The 18,969-nt window shown below is 34.4% G+C and overlaps 1 protein-coding gene across 5 annotated transcripts in view; it reads left to right on the top strand.

The window, feature by feature from the left end:
* The window catches only part of LOC140451862 (insulin-like receptor), a 285,820-nt gene that overhangs the window by 137,986 nt on the left and 128,865 nt on the right, over positions 1–18,969 (top strand). Inside the window, exon 1 of one of the 5 annotated variants that reach the window (XM_072545774.1) lies at positions 7,815–8,109. The exons of 3 other annotated variants lie outside the window; for them this stretch is intronic. The gene's annotated coding sequence lies outside the window, so the exon portion shown is untranslated. Of the gene's footprint in view, positions 1–7,814; positions 8,114–18,969 lie in introns of those variants that run through there. One more of the 5 variants, XM_072545777.1, reaches the window with a different exon arrangement.

The raw sequence follows: 18,969 nt of genomic DNA, 5'->3' as shown, positions 1-18,969 counted from the left end.
ATTTTATCAGTAAATATAATGAAATTAGAATTAAAAACATTGTATAAAACTAGCACAAAAACTTACAACATGAGGTTAATCCATTAAATTTTGAAATTCACAAAACATTAAACTTAACTTATTTAAAGTATATATATATATATATATATATATATATATATATATATATATATATATTATATAACAAGCGAGTCTTCTACAGCTGGCGCCGCTTCTCGCATCCTAATTTCCAGCGTTTTCTGTCGAAGCAATCTTCAGTTGTTAGATCTCTGGCGGTCATTGCATCGTCGACATCGTCTGTCCAGGATCGTCTTGGTCTACCTCGTTTTCTTCTAGTTGGCGGAGTCCATTCTTCTATTTTTTTTGGCCATCTATTTTCAGGCATTCTCTGAAGGTGTCCATACCAGTTAAGTCTTTTGGCTTCGATGGTGTCAATACTTTCTATTATTGTTTTATAAATTCTTCTTTTATTTTCTTTTGTTATTTTTTTTTCCATAATAGTCCGTGTAGCTGTCTGATGGCTGATCTTGCTTGGCCAATCCTGGAGTGTATTTCTTTGCTACTTCCTGCTTTTGATGTTATTTGGACTCCCAAGTATTTAAAATTGTCTTTTGGTTTTATAGTTCCCGTTTCGATTTGTAGGCTTTCTGGTTTTTCTCCTACAACTAAGTACTCAGTTTTGACGTGACAACGTCTTAAATTAGGTTGTGGCTCGGAGTCACTCATGAAAAAGTGTAACGCCCGCTCACGTCTGTCACGATGAATCACCGAACGAGAGAGAGGCCCGCTGGACCGGCGAATGCCTTGCGTTTCTCTCCCAATGAGTTGTTGTCATTTACAACAACTACAACAATAAAGGTAAATAATTGTACACTAATATTTCATTATCGTAAACTATGATTGATTGATTAATTGTTAGATTGACACAAAAGTTGAGAAACTGAGTTTATAGGTTATGTCATACTATTGACAAATGTTGATAGTAAGTAAATTATTAGTTTAAATCACTCTGCAATCAATCGTAATTCAGTCGATTGAGAAGAAACAGCGCGTTTCAACTGCAAACAACTATTGTACAATTTAATAATATTCATATCAATAAATATTCTACCGAGAAAAAGACGTTGTCACGTAAAATCTTCGCCCGTAAAACCGACTTTACAGGCAACCGATTTTTTTGTATATTAATTGTGAGGCCCCATTTGGTATACTCATCTTACAGTTTTCTAAGCATGTAGCCTACATCACTCTCGTCTTCAGCTAGAATGGCTCGGTCGTCAGCGAAGTGTATCGTGTACAATCTATCATCTCCGATTGGGGTGCCCATATTGCAGCACTTTCTTCTCCACACTGAGAGTGCCTCATTTAGATATATTTTGAAGAGTGTAGGTGCTATGCAGCAGCCTTGCTTTAGTTCCTTACTAATAGGAATTTCTCTAGTTAATATATTTCCAGTTTTAATGTTTGCCGTCATATTTTTGTAGAGCTGTTGTACTACTTGTATATTTTTTTGCTTATTCCTTGTTTTTCCATTGTTACCCAAAGCATTGAAAGTGGTACACTATCGTATGCCTTTGTCAGATCTATAAAGACTATATGAGTTGAAAGGTTGTGGGCTAATCTTTTCTCGATAACTTGCTTTAGAGAGAATATACTGTCCATACAGGATCTGCCCGCACGAAAGCCATTCTGTTCTTCAACATCTGTCATCTCTTTTTCAATTTTGTTTGTTTTTTATTATTTTTCCACACAGTCTTGAGAGTGAATTTCTGACACTTAGCCCCCTGTAGTTTGAACAATTCTTTCTATCTCCTTTTTTGTAGATGTTGTGAATATGTGCTTTTGTCCACTCCGGTGGTAAGTCGTGTCCATTATAGAATAAGGTGAAGACAGACGCCAGTAATTCCCGTAATACTTGTGGGCTATGTTTTAATAATTCATTTGGTATACCTTGTGGTCCGCATGACTTCCGATTTTTTAGAGTTTGTATTGCATTCTCGACTTCCTGTACTGTTATTTCGTCTTCACTGAATTCCAGTTCATATGTTGTACTGATGTTCGTGAATTGAGGTCTTGTTTCAGTCAAAAGTTGTGAGTAGTGTTCGATCCAAGATCTTTCTTCTATTAAATCTATTCTACTCGTTTCTTTTCTGTTTGTTCTCAGATTTTTTACCGTTTTCCATGCTTCTCTTGATCTTGTTGACCCTATATATTTGTTGAGTTCTTCGCATTTACTTTCCCAGGAAATATTTTTTGCTTTAGTTACTAAATTTTTTATTTCTCTGTTTGATCTTGTTTGATATATATATATATATATATATATATATATATATATATATATATATATATATTATTTAATAAAACTCCGACAGGAATCTTCAATAAACTTCTCTAATTTGGCACCACTGGGTTGTCAAGGCTAAATGTGCAAAAAGGGTGTCGAACCAAAATCGAGACATTTCCCACATAACAGATATTGACTCCAACAGTTTTATTTATGGTTCTGCAGCTTCTGCAAAACATAACTACCGATTAGAGCGAAAGAGCATGAATCACCAGTGTATTTATCGGATTTTTTAATTAAAGGAACGTGACAAATCGGCCAAATTCAAAATAGCTTCGTCAGTCTGGTAAACATGTTGCATGTATATAATTTATGGATTTCTAATCTATGTATGTCTAAACATTACTTTTCTCGATATTTATCCTGTATTGTAAAATATTTAATAATCATGGTTTTTCTATTGATATGTCTAGATTCCTTGTGCACATAAACTTGGTCTTATTCGAGAAAAAAATGTATGACACTCTTTGCTACAGGTATCTATAACCAGTGGCGCACCCAGAATTTGTCTGATGGGGAGGGGTTTTGAAATTTTTTTATGCTACCTCCATTTTGAGTCCCTAAAATTTGGGTTTTAGTTTAATTTAAAGTACTAAAGATAGCAGTGCCAAAAATTCAGGTATCTATTATCCTATCTACCAACTAAAACCACCCTCTTTTACTTGTGCGCAGCTGACTGTCGCACGTACCGTACTCCGAAAGTGGGGGGGCCGCTGTAAGGCTGACGACATATTTGGAACACTCCCTTCTCTTATCTAGATCTTATCTATTGTTCTGGAGCTATTTTCTTGTGGCATTTTAAGGTAATTACTACTTTAATGGGAATAAGCTACAATTGAAGGTTAATATAAGTTTATTGACGTTTGACATTAATCCAACTTGTAAAAACAATACATTTTGGAAACGGCTATCGTCGTATTCCCGTTCTCCTCCGCCCTCCGCCAATCCTCCCGGTCCAAGGCATGCTTCTCCTCCAAACCTCTTGATTCCATCGCTCTTCTAATTCCTTCATTCCATGAGCGTCGCGGTCTACCTCTTTTTCTTCTTTCAGGGTGCTTCAATTTGTGAAGTTTTTGGTGCCAACATTCGTCAGGCAATCTCAATAGGTGTCCAAACCATTTTGAACCTGTTCTTTCTATTCTGTCAATGACCGTTTCTGTAGCATTCATGTTATTTCTTATAGATTCGTTGGTCTTCCTTTCCTGCCTTGATGTTCTAGCACTTCTTCTCAAATAATCCATTTCAACTGCCAACAATCTTCTCTTCAGGTCTACACTGCATTAATTGTCCATACTTCAGAGTCATAACAAAGAACTGATTCAACCATGGTTTGCCGTATTCTTTTTTTGTTCCTTTTGGAAATGTTGCGATCCTACCATAAGGAGTTCAGACATCCTACAACTTTACGTCCCTGATTAATTCGGTGTTTAATTTCGGTTTCTCCCAAGCCGTTCTTAGCAATGAATGCACCTAAACATTAAAATTTTTCCACTTGTTTGATTTCCGCGTCCTCCTCTATCAACACTTCAAACCTTACATCTGAATTGATAACTAAATATTCTGTTTTCTTCATGCTGACTTGTAACCCCCATTTTACATATTCTCTGTAGAGACGCTTTATCATAAATTCTAGATTATAAGAATCTTGAGCTAGGACGACTTGGTTATCCGTAAAGTTCAGGGAGAAGAGTACGTCATTTCCTATGGGGATTACGATTCTTGTTTTAGTCCTTTAGTTACTTTTATTGGCTCTGATAGTCTATTTCCCTGTATACTTCTGTGATTATTCCTAAAAGGTATGGACTAATGTCGAGTTGTTGTAAAGCTTGCCACAATTTAAGTCTTGGAACTGTATCATACGCCTCTAGGTCGATGAAGGCTAGATGTACTTCGGTATCAACCGCTATTCTTTTTTCTATTAATTGTTGGACTATAAACAAGTTATCAGTGCAAGATCAAATATCAAAGGTTCAAACGTCAATAAACTTATTTTAACCTTCAATAATTGCGGCTGATTCCCATTAAAATAGCAATTAGATCTTATCTCTGTCGTTGGCCCGATTGGTGTTTCTCTATTTTATCCCTCCGTACTTCCCGTCATCTTTAAGATATATCTCTTACAGTCACATTGTTCATACCTATTTCTTATACATTCTGTTTCTCTCCACTGTACATCTATTACACTCCAGTATTGTGCGAGTAACAATGTCGGAATATTCGCAGTATAGGCATTTATCTGTATCTGTCTTTTTGAACCTATGAAGATACGCCCTGAACAGACAATCTATGCAGTCCCTTAGGCTCGGGATCAGCATCTTGGTCCACTGGGCAACATCTTTCTTGTTGTTCCACTCTTCTTGCCATCTTTCCATTGATCTTTCCCTTTTTTCTTTTTTTTTATAGCTGTTGTCAAATGCTCTCTTCTCTCATAGAGATGTCTCTTTTCTACTGCTAACACATGCAGAGGAACACAACCCGTGATAGTCCACAAGGCTGCCGCAGATATAGTCCTGTAGGCGCATGCTACTCGCAACAGACTCGTTCTGTCAACTTTTTTCATAAGCTCTATTAGGCTCTATTAGGTATCTAAATATAATGAAAAATATTATTAATTATTGTGTATTTATACAATAATTATTGTGTTCTACATATTTAAAGTGGTAATTTAATTATTCAATTAGCGTTTTGGATTTTTTGTATTGTGTGTGAAAGACAAGTTACATTTTCCTACTATTCTTTATATATTTTTTACTTTTTATGCCCTGGGGGAGGGGTTTATATGCTGGGTCGGCAGAGTTAGAACTAAGGAGATCCTTAAACGCCTGAACCAAACAACACAATTGGTCAATATACTAAAGAGACGCAAGTTGGAATATTAGAAGAAGAAAAACAAGAAGTGGAAAACTACAAAAGAGGCGATAACTATAGCAAATGTTAAAATTTTTACAGAATAATGCCTAATGGAAGCAGAGAAGAATTGGTTTGATGAATAATAGGTAATAATAATTTGTGTTATTCAAATATTAATATTGTGAACTCACTTTTAGAGAAATAGAAATTATCCTTCTTTTGTTCATTTAAAAAATTAAAACCTGGATTATTAATAAAAAAAACGGTAAATAACAAAAGCTTCCCTTAAAATACTCCTGAAACAGCTTAATTGTCACATATTAAATGATTAATAATAAAAATCATATTAATGCACCTAATTGTCGCCTTGCTACCATCAACATAATATTCGTTACTACTTGGGCCGATTTTCTCAACCCCGAGCTTGCGCATTTTTAATTCAGTGTAATTGTGTCTTCATGATTTGCTGTGTAGCCTGTACTGTATACAGTTTCGTTCATGGTACAATGAATACACAAGGTATGATATTGCGCATGACATTTGACAGCTGGTCCAGGAGTGTGACGTAGCTAAGATCGCCTGAACCACCTCGAACCCATTATTACAGCTTAACGTACACATTAATTTTGAAATTATGGTTAAAAAGTGATCTAATTTTTTTTTAAATGTTTTGGTTATAATTGAATAAAAAATATATTTTCAGTAGCCTAAAACCTTTACTTCTCCTAGAGATTCAGGCGAAATATTTATTTTTGTTTTCATACATATACTAATAATATAAGTACTCTTTTTGTATGCAAATCCCTTGAAATTTAAAAATTTTCTGCAGAGGAAATACTGTGAATAGGTAAATAGTAGTAGATTTGCTTATTCTGATTCACTGTCACTCACTTCCAAGCAGTTTTACTGAAATAAAAACAAAATATAGTACAATAGAGAAAAATCTGTTTTACAATTCAATATGGTATTTTAGATGAGTTATAATGAAATTTAGTAAAATAAAAAATATACACATTACTATAACCTACCGATTATTATATGCAAAATTTACTTATCAAACAATATAATAATATGAAAATAAGACACAAATTAGTTCAAACGCAAAACACAATAAATATCGACTTCAGACGACTTTACACCGGCAAGACAGAAAGCTTGTACAAAAACAAAAGTTCAACAATATTATCGGTTATTAATGGTGACTATTGCAAATTGTAAGGTATAAGATAATAAATATATTTTAAAGTATCTCAATACTGACTGAGTCATCTATTTTATAATAGAAAAATAATTTAGATATATGCTTATATATGTGTCTTTATACAAATGGTGTTTAGTTACTATTTATTTATACTGTATAGTATTTTTTTGTAAAACTGAAAGTTTTTATTTGCCATTGTATATCTGGTTTTGTACCTTTTTCAAAGTACGCTGTGCAATTGCTTGTTGCAATAGTGACAATGAAGATAAAATCTTTAAGTTTCATACATTTCCTAAAGATAGCGTGACCAGAAAACTGTGGATTATATCTTGTTGTAGATAGGATAATTTTAATTGTAATACTGCAAGAATTTGTTATACACATTTTAAAACTGAAGATTACCAAAGAAATCTACAACAGGAACTTTTAAATTACGTTTCTAAAAAGGGTCTAAAACTCAAACCTGAGGCAGTACCTAGTCTTTATTTGCCTAAATCAACATCGGCTACCCTTTTAACCAACCAAAAGAAACGCGTACAAGGAGGCGAACACAGAGAGTCCAAAAAGTATGTTGAGCAGCTTCTTACTACTTCTAGGTCAACGACGTAAGTCTAAATCTTTATTTTTATTAATTATTAGTCATGAAACCTTAAATGGTTTTTTCATATCGATTTGTTAAGTAAGAAACTAGCCTCAGCCTGCTATGCAATTTGCAATAAGAACTGTTTCGGAGGAAATCAATTTAGCATCTTCCAAAATAACATATTTTTCTTTGTTAAATCATGTTATCATTGTTAAAATATACAATGTTATCATTATTATAAAAAATACCAAGATAATTTTATGTGTAAATATTACAAAAATGTCATTTTAAATGTTGTGCAATATTGTGTGCCCTCATTACACTCATATTCGATGGCCAGCTAGCTCATTCGATATAAATAAACAAATAAAGTTGACTTTGTTATTATTTATTTTGATTTTGTGTTTAGTTCAGTAGGTATATATACGTACAAATTTTGTATACCTCCATTACCACTTTTCTGTATCTTTTTAAACATCTGAAATATCGAACTCTGGAGTACCTATAAGTTAATTAACCTGTACCTACGTGTAATAAAAGATAATTAAAACTTGTCTTATAAAGGATATCTATGTTTTATAAAGGATAAATATTATAATAACATAATTTTATCATCTCTTTATAATTACTATAATTAAATTAGCCAAATTATATAAAAAAACTTAAAATTAAAAGTCTTTCCTATACAACTACAAGTTGTACATTCAAATGTTGCGGGAATAAGCGATCTTGACTACGTCATGCGCGAAAGCGAACCGATTTTGGAACATTATGTATCATACCTTGTGTATTCATTGTACCATGAGTTTCGTTTGATCGTTTATTCTTGGCTGAACCTCTAAACCAAGAAGTTGCATACGGGTGAATAGACGTGCCGGTGTACGTGCCCGCTAAAAGTGAAATTTTGGGAACTGACGATCTGTTGATCAATGTTTGCGCGACTTTTAAAACATTTTTGATTGACCGACAGTGACGGTTCTTTGCGATTTCTGTCGAAGGGGATCATACCTGTTATTGAAATGTTCTGGGTGGTTTTAAATACATTATTTTTAAAGTGAAGTGTGATGTTTATCTATTAAGTTTTTAGTTGGATTGTGACTTACAGTAATAGGGAATATCTTGTATGTAGTTGTAAGTACGTATTTATTTTATTTGCTCTTGCAATATGAAAATTCCAGCTAGATTCTAGAAAAATGCAACTATTGGCCAAGTATCTCAGTAATATATTTTCGTTGAGATCAAGAAAGAGAAAAATTTCATTGCTGAAACTGACATCTAATTATTTCATTGTATAATTTGATACGTTTTATTTTCTGTGAGTTATCTTTTCTTCAACCATCAACTTTTTTTAGTAATTTTTTTTATTTCATTTTCTGTAGTTCTACAGATGTGGTCATTTTAATTATGTCAACTGGAGCTGAACAAAAAATGTAAATGTCAACAATATACTTCAGTAATACATTCACGTGGAAATTAAGAAATAGACATAACAATTTGATTGTTGAAAGTGAAGTATAATTACCTCGTTGTTTTGTTTTCTCTGACATATTTTCCTTGTATTTGTTAAACCGTGTTTTTTGTACATTCTGTAGTCTGCTAAGACCTAACCCTTCTCCAGTATCAATCTGTATTTTGTAAACATCTTTGTCAATCTATAATCATTTCTTTTGGTGAGATTTATCGTCAGACTATTTTATATTGTGTCGTTCTAGTCATACTTTATTATTGCTCTTTTTGGATGATTAAATTTCTTTTATATACCAATTTTTCATACGTTTCCAAAATTTTCTTACCACGATCTGTTTTTTGAACAATTGTGCAATTCTCCGTGCAATTTGTACTTCCGTTTTTTTTTTCATCAGTTTGGAAGTACTTGTTCAAGTGTCATGTTCTCCTAGGACGTTGACAAGCAATTGTATGATCTTCATTTTATCTACTTCTGCTCTGAAAATGATGTAATGCTAACTCCGCACCACTGACGCAGATTCTTGAACCATGAAATCCTGTATGAGGAATGTTTAGCATTCTTACAGTTTTTAGCTTTATAAAAGAATACTGAAAACATGCCATCGTAGTGAAATCCCCATATCACGTCTTGTCCTTGTGAATATAGTTTTCAATTTCGGAAAGGACTATGTCGCCTACGCAATTCTACATCTGACCTCTTAAATGTTGTCTTACTGTTCATTTAAAAGCTTCTTCCTTCTGTATTGATAGGCTCATGTTTGTTTTACTTAGGTTTTCTGTTTTGTTTTCTGTCATTTTAGGCATGTTCTGGGCCTATGAATGTTTATTTTGCTCCTCTGATCAGTAGGTCAGCTTTTTCGTTCCCTTCAATACCAGTATGTCTAGACACCCAGACTAAACTTATTTTGTTACTTTTTCCGATCAGAATCAGATTCTGAAGGTAGTTCCAAACTAACTTGGAGTCAATTCGATTGCACATGCACATGCTGGCACATCTCTATAGAATAAAATCCTGTATGGAAGACAGTGGAGTGCTTACCTAGGCTTTTTCTCTAAGACTGAGCCCTGGTTTCCCTCCGTATACTCCAGCTCCACCTCCTTCATCTGTTTTAGACCCACCTTTATATCAGAATTGATCTGCCTCTTCCTGGAATGACGACGGTGAACAGCTTTTCGAAATTATATTTAGTTTGCTGCATCTGGTATCATTTCCAACTCTGGATGATTTTTTATTGTCTTTCCAGATTTAATCCCGGTATCCTTTCACCCTGCTTCCGATGACTCTTATCCGCCTTCTGTATACTTCTATCTACGCTTTCTTCTTCATCCATATGTGTAATAGAAGGAGATCAAGTATGACCTCCATGGAGGTGGTTGGAGTAGTCGACATCGCTGCTGTTATGATTAAACATGCTTGTCGTTGAAGCTTATTCAGGTTCTCTCTGGTGATCATTTGTTGACTACATACTGGTGTCATAGGTCTGACTACAGTCATATACAGCCAGTACATTTTTTGATGTAGGGAATCATCATACCATGATTTTCTACATGTCCAAAGAGAAAGTCCTTCACTTTGTTTGATATTCTTTCCAGATGGACGTTCCATGTAAGTCACTTATTTAGTAACACTCCTGGTTATTTGACCTCATTCGCCTCTTTGATAGTTTCTCCATACAAAGCGGGTATCTAGATGTTATCTAGGTGTCGTCTTGTTGAGAAACTGACTACCACTAATTTGCTAGGCTTGACTTGAGTTTTTCCTTGTCGCACTACCTAGTAAAGGATATTTAATGTTCGATGGAGTGTGCTGGATAGAACATTTCCGTTCCTCTTACTATAATTAGGTACTAGATCATCCGCATAGGCTTACCCTCTGTGCGTTAAGGAGCTAGATCAGAGCAATTTTCAATAAATGTTAATAACTATTGTAAAAAATAAATCTACCTTGATATTGCATTTAAAATAGTGTTAAAAATGTGGTTAAAACTTCAGAGTGATTCATCAATTAATTTAAAAGTTTTATTATTATTTTTTATTATAATTATTCCCAGTTAAATAGTAATTAATTTAAAAGTTATTTAATTTGTTTATCCCAAACAACTTTTTTTTGCAATAACAAGTCAGAAAAAAATTAACTTACAATGATTCTACGCTGTCGGTAAAGTTAGCATATCTCAAGTAGCGTCTCAAGCTCGGCAGAAGTAAGGCGTATGTTCAGTGATTGAGTTTATATACACGTATACCTAGGATTCCCTATAGTTTGTGTGGATAAATGTGTGTGACCACTTAGATAATAACTAACATAGATTATAGTATATTTCACTCTTTTTCAAAAACCTGTAACCCTTTTCGTTACTGAGATATAGCTATAGCTATGCTAGCTTTACCGTAAAGTTAGCATAACCATTGTTTCTCGGAAACAGATACAGCAATAATATATTGTTTCTTAGCGTAAAACTTTAACAATAAATTAGCAAATAATTCCGTGAGGTTCACTTTTCTAGTTTCGTCGTTTTTGGCCGATATCTTGATTTTTTCAGGGATGAGTTTTGCACTAGGGGATAATGGGGTAGTTTTTGAGGATTGTCCAATATACAAATAACAGCAATTAATTAGCAATAACATATGCCGCCAAGATGGGCTCTGTGTCGCATTTTTAGTGCTGTTGTTTTTGTGAGAGTGAGAGTTTCTGCTCCGTATGTCATAATAGGAAGAACGCATTGGTCAAATGTCTTCCGTTTCATAGCTATCGAGATGTTGCTCTTAAAGATATCTCTTAGTGAACCATACGCCGCCCAAGCAAGTGTTATTCGTCGTTGAAATTCACAGGTCTGATTATCCTTGCTTAGTATGATTTCATGACCGAGATATATGTACTTTTCTGTGAATTCTACCATTTGATTTTGGATGGTTGGTGTTCACTGGGAACCAATTTTGTCATAAATTTGATCTTACTGATGTTCATTTTTAGACCTATTGTTTAAGATACATTTTCTAATTCTTGTAGCATTTGTTGTGCTTCACGCAGATCTTCGGTAATAAGTACTATATCGTCGGCAAAAAGCAGATGATTGAGAATTTCCCGTCTATTTTTATTTCTCTATTTTCCCATTTTAGCTTATTCGAGGACCGTTATAAATAATTTAGGTGAGACAGTGTCGCCCTGTCTCACACGTCGCTTTATATGAATTTCTCTGGTGGTATCATGTAGTTTTACACGCATTGTGGCGTTTTGGTACAATGTTTGTACTAACTTTGTAAGCCGGTAGTCTCTACTATTGTTCAGAGCAGTTATAATGCTGTTTAATTCCACGGTATCGAAGGCTTTGTGAAAGTCTACGAAGATAAGTACCAGTGATCTGTTATATACTATCGATTTTTCTATTAAGGTTTTTACTGTTTGTAGGTGATCGTTTGTTCCGAATTTTGAGCGGAAGCCAGCTACTTCTCGGGGCTGGTAGAAATCTAACTTTTTCTCTAGTCTTGTCGTAATTATTCGGGTAAACATTTTATAGATGTGGTTCAATAAGCTGTTTGGTCTATAGTTTTCTAGGTGCGCCTTGTCTCCTTTCTTATGTAGTAAAATTGTTACTGCATTGTTCCATGTTTCCGGTATGCAACAATCTGTTAGAGAAAGGTTAAACAAAATTTTTATTTGGTTGAGAAGGGCACGTCCGCCCATCTTTATAGCCTCTATTACGACTCCATCTTCTCCTGGTGCTTTGTTGTTTTTCATCTTTTTCATTGCGTCTTGGATTTCGCTTAGTATGATCTCTGGCATGAGCTCTGAACCCTGGTTGATGATTTTGCTTGATGCGGCGGCTTCCAAGTTCGTTTCGTCTTCTCTTTGACTTGTGTATAGTTCTTGATAGAAGTCTTCAACTATGTGTAGTAGTTCTTCTCTATTTGATATGGGGACTCCTTTATTCTTTAGTTTGTGTAGTTTATATTTTCCATTGTTTAGCCGTCTTCTCAGGACTTTCAGACTTTTATTCTCTTCTATTCTATTTATTTTTCGTAGTTTTTCTTCGTCAATGCTTTCGTTTCCTTTGATTTCTCTTCTAGTTTCCATTAGTTGCTTTTTTTCAATGGTTATTTTTTCGTTTTGGCGTCTTTTAGGACAGCATTTTACTTGAGCCTCTCGAATAGCTTCTACGATATTTTCGTTAAGGATATTTAAATTTTTTATAAAAGAAGAGAAGCAGAGAATTTATTTAGATGGGGCTTAACGATATTTATTTATTTATACATTGACAAAAGGTTCGTCCTCGGTTCAATTAAAAATTCCACAAAATTTATCTAAAATTCCAGAACCACTTAAGAGGATCATAAATGAGTCTATAATGTAACAAAAACCAGATTAGTGAAGATTATTATTTCCGAAAACGAAAGGGTTTGCAGACCTTCCGGTAAACCCGCATCAGGTACACGGTTCTTCTCAGTAGTGCAGTAAATGTAAATTGGAATTAGAGGAAACCAAAGATTATGTACCTGTATACAATGTGTCATTATTTTAGATTATGATTGTCACAAAATAGGAAAGAATAATATTCTCATTCTGCTGTAAACCACCATGAAATTATGACTCATTTTTTCTTTTTCATTAAGGCTTTACATAAAACGTTAAATGCAATTAGGCTGCAATTTTTTATTGTTAGAAAATAACAAGAAACCAAAAATGCTGACAAAATGTGATATTTCGAAATGATGTTAAAAAAAAATCCAAAGTAAGTGGTTCGAAAACGCACCAATGAGAAGAAATGGGTTAACTGGGGATGTCATGTAAGCCCTCTGATTGTACAATCACTTTCGTGCAATCTTCTCGGAATGGTCGACTAACTTATGTGAATGTCACTATGTGTCTAAAGCCTAGAATCCGATAACCCATAATATTAAAATGAATGATTCTGTCTTTTGGATGTAGCTCGTTCACGACCACTTCTGTGCCGTGAACCACTTTAATTTCCCGGAAATGATGCCTGACTGTTCAGACCTTCAGAAAAGTCGAACTTTTTTGTTGAGTACAATTACCATGTTGCAAAAAGGCCATTATGACGGCAAATTTTTCGAGAGAAAGCCTATAATAGTGGTGGTACAGAACTAGACACAACAATCACAAATATTTTCAGAACCGCAGTTTGCAAAATACAAATTGCCATGATGGTCGCCAACGTCCGAAATGGATAGGCACTACAAGAAGAAGAAGATTCTGTACAACCAAATAACGAAAATAATATTTTGAAACAAAATATACTGGGATAATTAAAATATCTAATTCAAAAGACGTGCAGTGTATACTCTGTGCTGGGAGAACACCCACGCATCGCTAATCTAAAACCATATCGCGCATAGCTTTACTATGAGCTGTCTCTTTCAATCAATGCCAAACAACAGTGATAAATATTGTTTTTATTTTAAATTTTTATGATTCGGATGCAGAAAAACAAAGATAAACTGGTATCTTACTGGTTAAAGTTAAACAGTGGATATGCTTTTTATTTATATAGGCAGTTATGCTAACTTTAATATTTTTGCTTCTCGCATCCCACCGTTTCAGTCCCATTCGTGGGGTTGTCTACTTTTTATTTCCTTTTGAATGTAACTTCTTGTCCACCAGCTATAAGGGCTCATCTATTTACTTTTTACTGACCCAGGTTATTTTTCGGTGTCTTAGCTTTATGCAAAATTCTCGCTGATTCTGTTCTTATTTCTTCAGCTTTTTCGATTGGTAAGTTGCGAATCGCAGACTCGATATTAGCGATGATCTTCTTTGGGTATAACTTTAGGTGCAATCGCAAAATTTCCCCCTTTGGCTAGCAATGATGTTTCGGCTGAAGTTAAAACCTTATCTGAAAGGTTGTCCACTGTCCTTTCTGTGTTTTGTTTTGATTCTACCTCCTTATGTTTGATTAAACGTTCGTATTTGTTTTTCAGTGTTCCTTTCTAGTTTATTTTCCATATATTGTATTGGCATATATTTTGCATATATTCTATTGGCTTGACTTGTTCTGATGGATCGATTTGTTCGTAAGAAGTTCGGTAGTACCACGTTGTCTCGATATCGTGATAGAAAAGCTAACGACGCAAGAAGTTGAGCTTTCTTCTTCCGTAGACAAAACTGTAGTATGTAGTTACCTCCTCCCCGTAGAGGCGACTGATAAAATGCGTTAGGCTTTCACGGCCATCGTCTAACTTGTTAAGCTGTTTGTTCGGGCTGTTAGGCCGTTGTCTTCTGAGATTAGTTCTCGACGTTTTGCCAACACTAGGGGGTTAGCATCTTCTGGAGATGTTACACATCAGATGTTAACGGACAAATCCATTATCCGTGCCATAAAATTGTTAAACGCAGACAAAGACGTTGTAATTTTACCAGCAGACAAGGGAAACGCCACCGCCGTAATGAAGACAACCAACTACAAAACGAAAATACAAAATCTTCTAGATCCTGCGGTAAATAAAAGACTTAAAAAAAGCGAAGCAGTCCCACCACGCTTGTATGGCTTACCGAAAATACACAAAGACGATGTACCTCTACGCCCTATTGTGAACTCCATATGGTCTTCGTCTTACAGCCTTGCTAAATATCTGGCCGATAATTTACAACCACACATAGGAAAAAACGATGCCTTTGTAAAAGACTCCGCCCATTTCATCGAGAAGATCAAAGGAATAACTTTACAGGATCGTGACATTCTTGTTAGCTTTGATGTTGTTTCCCTATTTACAGAGTTCCACTAGAAGACGTTCTGAATTTAATTGAGGGACTAGTTTCCAAGGATATGGTGGAATTATACCGTATTTGCCTCACTACCACCTACTTTTCATGGGAAGACCAGATTTATGGACAGGTAGATGGAGTAGCAATGGAAAGCCCTCTAAGCCCTGTCGTAGCCAACCTTTTCATGGAGCATCTAGAGAAGAGGGTAATGGAGTCAGCATACAAGCCAAGGGTATAACAAGTTAGACGATGGCCGTGAAAGCCTAACGCGTCTGATGTGTTGTTTATACCTTTGTTTAATTTTTGTGCTCAGCGTAGTTTTTATGCGACTCTATAGGGCAGTCAAGAAAAAAAAACAGCTGAAAAGATCTTATACAGATTTGTGAAGGTTCTAAAAGATATATGAGAAATAGCCATAGGCGTGGCCAGGTTTTTTAGTGTCGATTCCACGCGCCCCCTATACATTTTTTTTAAATTTCCAACAATACTTTCTTATTTGAAAAACAGTCTTTAATTTTTTGAAATAACTTTTTAATATCAAAATGTATTTGTTAGAATAGTAAAAGAGTACAGTTTAATTTAAATAAACACATTTGGAGTAATAATAATTTATAAATAATATTCTAAATTTATATTAATATAATATACATTAATTATTAAAATTTAAATATTTCTTACGGAATAATAGTAAATTCAATAACTTTTTTATGGAAACAATTTATATATTTATTTTTCCGGGAGGTGAAAGTAGCGCAGTTCTTATTATTTTCTCGAGCTACTCCAGTTAAAAAAAAATGAATGTTCTGCGTACCATAGAACGTGAGATATTGCAAATTTTTCCAGCGCGTTTCAATTTGAAATTCCATGATAACAAAACAGAGCTCGGAAAGTTCTCCTCTCCACTTTTACGTGGCGGTATTTTACGAGTACAATCACTTTAGCAGGTTATAACTTACCTTCTCTGTATGTGCCATCTATGAATTGGATCATCAAGTCTAGTTCTTCACTTATAATCAATCAACAACGGAAATATTATTTTAAGAAAACAATGCTATCTTTGTTCCTATTTGTCATAGGTTCTGTTTTTTTAAATTGTGTTTTTTCACCAACTTTTTAGTGAGCCTACTTACAAACTGTGTGGTCGATCTAGCACACTTCAATAACTCATCAATTGCCATAATTTTAAGCAGTTATATTACATGTCATTATTCAAAAAACAAAGTTATTAACATTTATAAATTACTGCAGAAATAAGAGTTTCCATCAACTCCTGTATGGCTCTGACACCCATTGAATGGTTACTCTGTTCTGGTACAACCAATAGCCAGTTAATTAAGAGACTGTTTTTAATTCTAAACTGTTGAGGACTCGCAAGTTTTAAGTTTCGGAGTGTTCAGTGAAACTTGGCTGATGACATTTAGTAAGAGTTCGAAATCTTGTTTTGAAACCGCAATGTCTGGACGTCCTCATGCATTTCCAACCTCTAACATCTCCAGATTTTCAGATACTGATCCAGATAGAACTGAGCTACTTAATCCACCATACCCACTAGAGGCGTAATTAACTAAGGTTTATCTATTTACCAGTATAGACCAAGACTACAGTCCTCTCTAAAAGCCGCGTTTTCACGATGACAATTGGCGAGACGAAATTGTCAGAAGACAACTGACTGGCATGAAATTATTGTCTTCGTCTAAACACTTCAGACCAATTACTTTGCCAACTGCCCTCACAATTGGCCCAAAATTCAGTTGTCTCCGGGAGTAGACTGAGGACAATGAGCTGCGCTAGGTGAGCCCCCGACCACTCGAAATCTCAATTATCGCGACAATTAGCGCCGTGTGAACGGTGTAGGCCAGTAGTGCTGTCTTGTTTTTGCCAGTTATCTCACCGGACACCGCAGATGACGAGCAGTCGGTCATGTTTTAGTTGTCTACTGCCATGGCAATAGTTGGCCCCGTATAAACATCTTCTCGTTCAACTGGACTGGCCTCCGACAATCCGCAAACACGTGATGACAATTGTCTCGCCAATTGTCATCGTGTAAACGCGGCTTAAGACCTTGATTTTATTCCACGTCTGAATTCTTGCCTTGCTTTTTCTTTATATCCCACAGTTTTATCTACAATATCTGCCTTTCGATTGTTCTTTGTATCTCAATGAGTTTATCCATATGGTCTTGTACCAGGGCGCATATTTAAGCAGCATATTTGAACTCATCTGTTAAAAATAATGTTTAGAGTTTTTTTATAATGTTAAGCTTAATAGTATTATTAACTGCATCTAGTAAATCTAGGAAAAAAGTAGCGATTTATTTAATTCAATCCAAATGCTGAGAATTCAAGTTCTAATATTTTTAATCCCTTTTTTCAATTCTTTCTAGCATTTATTGTAAAAATTTGAGATTTGTGTTTTTTACAATTACTTTTTCATAAACCCCCATGTTAACCTAAATTAGTAAATGAGTATTCATGTGGGATATTGTATCGAGATTTTAGCTGAAATTAATGCATTAAGGTTTTTGATAGTCAAATTTCAATTTGACGACATTTGCAACATACTGCAACAAATTAATTGCTGTTTTACGTCAAAGTTGTGACGATAGAGATAATCAACTTCGCATATTTTGTGGTTCAATTAAACGAATAATCGCGGGTGACGATGTTTAACTGTAAATAAACGGTTATTACACATGAATCGCTATTCAATAAGTAAAATATACATATATGATCTGAATTATAAAAGTAATTAACAAAATGTTTTTAATCAGCTTTTTACACCTTAACTGTAATTTTTACAAACAACTTCTGCTATATAACTGACCCATCTTTAGATTTGCCTTGAATTACATTCCAGTGTTTTAAATTTATTAGTAAAAAATTTAATGGAAAATCCCAATTTCATTTTGTGATTGATATATCTAAATTCGATTAATGACAAAATAGTAAAATGGTTGGGATTAAATTGTTTTGTTCGCCGCCAAACTGAAGTATATTTCACGAATTTGCCACTATTTTGGATTAGGGATTAAAGCTTTGTCTTAAACGGTCAGTTGTACTGAGAGAGAGAATTTTTCCAATATTTGAAGCACTGTCAAAGACAAGCAAAAATACGGTTTTAACTGATAATGTATTTTACAATCATTTAGAGCAATATACAATTTTTAGTGCAAAAATAGAAGAAAATCTACAAATTCTATTGTTTCTAAATTATAGTGGTAAGTATTTACGCCGGTACATTCATTTGGATTGTAAATGATGACAGGGTTAATAGCTTAGATGCTATTAACCCTTAAAACTTTTCACATTTCGCACACTTTTTTCCCAAATTACAGGAGTAGCAGTATTCAGTGCAGTGGTTACAGGAATTGTTACCGGTCGATAATTAGTCGAAAGAAGTTTATTTCCATTTTTATATATCGGTGTTAGTATACAGTACGGTGAAGTTGGGATTGAATTTGTTTGCAAAGATTTGGTCAGTAAAGATGCCATTGGAGCCGCTAAACTATCTACACAATAAATTATAATATAATAATGGTGAGATATTTTTCGATCTAGAAGAGGCAGTATTCTTTAAAGAACCTAATACCTCCTTAACAAATTCAGTAGAGATGTCAATTGTTGGATAAAATTTCCATTATCTATCCAGTAACTGATCTGGAAAATGTTTCGCCAAATAATTCACAAACCTCTTCTTTTAAACATATTTCATTATTAGATTTTTCTAATATCGGTATACCAGTTTTTGTACAGAATTTTGATATTTGTAAAACACTTTGGGACCTCTGGAACTAATTCTGTTCTTAT

Source organism: Diabrotica undecimpunctata, chromosome 10 (genome assembly GCF_040954645.1).
Source record: "Diabrotica undecimpunctata isolate CICGRU chromosome 10, icDiaUnde3, whole genome shotgun sequence".
Classification (NCBI taxonomy): Eukaryota; Metazoa; Arthropoda; class Insecta; order Coleoptera; family Chrysomelidae; genus Diabrotica; species Diabrotica undecimpunctata.
Note: the sequence above shows the minus strand (reverse complement) of the source record. Positions and strands in the feature narration are given on the sequence as shown.